This window comes from Gekko japonicus, unplaced genomic scaffold (assembly GCF_001447785.1).
Source record: "Gekko japonicus isolate JY-2015 unplaced genomic scaffold, Gekko_japonicus_V1.1 scaffold1599, whole genome shotgun sequence".
NCBI lineage: Eukaryota > Metazoa > Chordata > Lepidosauria > Squamata > Gekkonidae > Gekko > Gekko japonicus.
Window position 1 is genome coordinate 191,959 of NW_015168096.1, and position 4,922 is coordinate 196,880.

A 4,922-nucleotide genomic window follows, 5' to 3' on the forward strand; every position below is an offset into this window, starting at 1 on the left:
GGAGTTAATGTATTTTGTAATCTTCAGTGTGGACCTATGATAATATTTACAACTCACCTTTTGCCTTTTGTTGGGCTACCAAAAGATAATCCAAACAACTATCCAAGTTGGATCAAGGGGGCAGGGAAATCTTCTTATCAAGAATTTACACTTGGTTTATTCAGACTTTCCCTTTCATTATCACCTTCTAATCTGTTCTGTCACTTCATTTTACTTTTCCTTCAGTGCCACAATGCAAGAAAATCTGATAACTACAGACTCAGTAACACAACTGGCAAGCCAAAGGAAAGTCAACAGATATGGATTTTCCCCACTATCACCAATGCACAAACAAACATTTTCCAGCATCAATTCACTTTTTCTTCTGTTTGTCGCATGTAGGCATCTTTTTCTTTTTTTACTGAACTGCTTACTAATGTTTGTTTTACCAAATCCATTAAGGGCCTCAATGCATGCCATAATTAGAAGTAAAACATGAGAGGCATGGCAACATTCACTTTACATTGCGTTAGTACTGCTATCAGCTCATAAAAAAAGGAAACTTTCAAATTTGTCTTGCTTTTGATGGTTTCAACACAGAGAAAATGCTCTAGAGTAACTTTTATTTTTACTTGAGTTTATTCCTCTGATTTGCCGTGTAGAATACAAAAAGTTCATTCTTCTGAAGGTTAACAGTGTGTATTTATTTTAAAAGGGTTTTTGTTATGTTCCATGTTTCAAGCCTCTATAATTAAGGGTCTGTTAACATTTCCATTATACTTCTCCCACCCCCGTTCTCCGGGAGTTTATAACTTACAGCAGTGATAAATATTAACCTGAAGCTGAAACTTGTCATATATAGTCTCGGTCTGAAAAAAAGCTATTCCCCCTGCCCCGAAATCTGTGTGTCCAGTTTCAGTTTATAAAATCTATCTCTCATAAGCTGTATATGTGTGTGTGTAACTGCAAAGTCAATGTTGGCTAAACATCAACATTTATACAATATAGATTATATAATTCGTCCATGTTATGATTTAAACCAGTAGAGACTTTCAGTTGTGGTTACTGGATTCTATCCTTCCATAGACCTTCAGACAACCTAGTTTCATCCAATTCTCTCATTTAGTAGACTGAAAATGTCTACATCCATTGGAGGAGGCTGTCTGGATATATGTGTGTTACATGTGGAAGAATTCAAAAATAGTCATGGGGGTTCAATCAGAGCTCTTCTGATCAAATGTGAAATTATATATGAGCTCAGCAGTTAGTAGGATGGCAGTAAGAGGGCTTATTAGGGTTCATATTTTAGCCAACGGAATGCATGACTTCAGATATTTTGATATACCACTTCTCTGTAACAGATTCCCCTGCTCCCATATGAATGATTCTGTCTCTCACATGAGCTAAACTTTGGAGGCCCTGCCCACTTTCTCAAGTGGGGCAGATAGCTGCAAGGCTGGAACCTTCTTTGTTGTAGTTCCCATGATGTACAGTGCCCTTAACAGTGCCATGTTGCCAAGTGTCTTGAGTTTTCAGCACCAGGCTAAGACCTGTGTTTTGTCCCCGACATTCTGTTGGTTTGTTGTTATGGTATATGTGTATGTTTTCTTTTGCTGTTTGCCTTTTAAAAATTATTTTTAAGTACTCTTGGAATACTTTCATAAGTATATATTTGTATTGCTGGGGGGGGGGACCTTTTCTTGCAAGCTCCCTCAAGAGTCACCCCCAATACAACAATGTGGCCCAAGATAGGTAATCATAAATGATATGTAAACCGCTCAGAGACCCTTTGGGGTCAGAGCGGTATATAAGCCGAAAGGTAAATAAATAAGTAAATAAAATAAGAGTCAAGTTTTGTTATAGAATGCAGAATACAAGTAATTATAATAAAATATATTGATTATGATTAGGGTTACATTTTCTTGTTTCCATATGGGCTTTTTAGTGCCAAGTGCATAATACAGAAACCAGAGGCTGACTCAGAAAATGCTGAAAGCCCTTTACCTGTTGTCATGTTGTATGTATTTTGGCAAAGGCAGGACAACACATAATATCATGTCCAGACATGAATAACTTTTATCCCATAGCATGGAAGGGGTTAGAGAGAACTTGATAATAGCTTACTGGTTTTGGTGAGAGAACTTGATAATAGCTTACTGGTTTTGTTCAATACTAGAAGCTAGGCCTAAAAGTTAACACCAGACCAGCGGTGTACCTTTTGGTCTCTTAAAGCAACCACAGTTGTTCTTCAGTCTGATTTGTGCCTTACATATTGGGAGAAAATCCACTTTAGTACAATTTACTTCATCACAATCCTATTGCTTTACTATATAGGGCCTGGATAAGAAAGAGGTGGAAGGACTCTTACATAAGTCTGTTTTGCATGAAGGGCTGTATTGACACAATGCTGAATATTGTACTTGCACTCTAGCTGTTATTCATAAGTGGATCTTCCAGTATGGGCAAGCCAATCCACTTGCTAGTTATTGCTACAATGCAATGATATACATTTATAAGACATACAATATTACAAGCCAACAGTTCACAGTGTCACCAGTTTTCCAACAATTTATAGTCCAACAGAATCAACAAATTACAAAGAGTCCGGCTTCAACTTCGTTTCGATGGAAAACGTCATCAGAAGTGATTACCAGCAACCATTATGTGTTTGAATCCTATTTTTCAGATGAACAGAACATTCTCTATGTTTCTAGTATCTAGTATCCTATAAGTGCTAAGAATGATAAATCACTGTTAGAAGCATTTAGTAGCTGTAAGAACTCCACATAGAGATTTGCCCACGTGTAAAAAGTTTTTAAGCCTATTGAAGGGCTAGTCCCAGATCGTATACTGCATAGCAACATAGAGAATGTTCTGTTCATCTGCAAAATAGGATTCAAACAGATAATGGTTGCTGGTAATCACTTCTGATGATGTTTTCCATCGAAACGAAGTTGAAACCGGACTCTTCGTAATTTGTTGATACTGTTGGACTGTAAATTGTTGGAAAACTGTTGACACTGTGAACTGTTGTACAGTGCAATGATAGCACAATATCCAAAGATGCATGGATGTAGTGGGTTGCCCAAAAGCAGATCTGGATGACTTCCTTCCACTTCCCAAATTAGGAGACTCCCCCATACACTGACGTTTTATAGGCTTGCAATTGATCCCAGCTAAGTCACTTTAAAGTCGAGTATTTCTGTTTGAATGAATCATGAATTCTAGTAGCAGCAGTTTTGCCTTTGCAAATCCATTCCTTTAAAACTTCTGTAGTGCTGTGTACAACAGGTGAACATGTTTCAGTGACAGCGTGGGATTTTGTCATTTTAAATTTATTCCAGTACTTCAAAAATTAATAAAGGCGGATTATTATCACCTGCTTAAACACTGTATGAATTGTACTAAATATTTTCCTTTCTGAGTTATGATGCCTAAGAAACATGTGTCAATAGCTGTTTGTCTTCTAATTAGCACTGGCGGTATACGGTAAACTACCATACACCTGAGATTTACTGAGAGAAAACAGTATGTGTTCAAATATTTGTAAATAGGAGGCACTAGTGGGAGAGGAAGAATTATGTGTCAAGGTGAATTCAGTAGCTCATAAAGGAAGCATCACATAACAATGCCTGCTTTAGTAAAAATAAAAAGCTTTCTTGCCACAGTTATAAATGGAAAACTTGATGTCAAATAACAAAATGAGGGTTACATGTTGCATGTGCTGTGTGTGTGTGTGTGTGTGTGTGTGTGTGTGTGTGTGTAAATTGCTGTAGAATAGCTTGTTCTTTTCTGTTGTATTTTGCCTTCTTCTCAAATGTTCTTCAACTGCCTGAAAGCACATTAACTGCCAGATAGGTGTCACACTGATGTCTCCATGCAGTAGCTTACAGACGTGAATTTGCTACGAGCTATTTAATCATCAGAGTATTGATTTTCCTCAGCTTTCCTTCATTTTAACCCCATAGCAGGCTCCTGTAATTTCCTTTGGACAAAGTGTAACCAAACTGTGCTAAGTGATGTTGATTTGCAGGCATAAGTAAAGGGGTAAATATAAATTAACAAGCTATAAACATTTTACAAGTAGGGAGTCAATAAAAACAGTGTCTGCAGTTCTGGAGGGGGAAAAATGATTTTGAAGCTGCCTCTTAACAAAGGTGTCCAAAGAAACTGACAAGAGTCTGAGAATAATTTTTTGCGCTTTGTGATTAAGAATTGATCAGTCTAAAAGCCTCAGATGCAACTGAATCACCCATACACCGCTGGACTGAAAGGACACAGCAGGGGCTGGTATTTGTTTGTTAAACTCCCATGATTCCAAGTAGATAATTGGTCTGTGAACTTCATGTCAGAATCTGAATTTGCTTTCTTGCTTCCCAGCTGGCTGTGCACTGGTGGTTTATAGACTTCTGTGTACATATTTAGCCAGCAGCAAACCTCACATCTTTAATGTAAAAGGTGTTTTGTTGTGTTTTTCAGGTGCTGAGTGGGAAGCCCCCCACTCCAGAAGCTCATTAAAAGGGCCAAGTTACAGTACAGTTTTATTTCTGCCACAGCATTTCTGAAAACAGTGACAAGGATTAATACATTTCGTTGATGCTGGAAAAAGCCTGACAGAGTGTCCCTGGTGAATTTGATCATCTGTTTTGTTGCTTGCGTAAGATTCAGTCTCTTGTTATACCCACTTAGGTTGCAGCTGTAAAGCAATAAGAATGTAGAACTCACCATGAGAACTTTGTGCAAGCAAATGGTTTTAATCAGCATTACCCATTATATCTATGTATGATATGGAATTGATACAGTCTCAAAAACCATGTTCTAAAGGAGTTGCTTATGAGAATACAAGGGAACTGTGCTTGTAGCTGCAACCAGTTTTTGTTGTTTCATCTCCCACAGTGAGCTGCTTTTGAAACTGGACAACAGCTTTCCTTATCAGCTGGGGG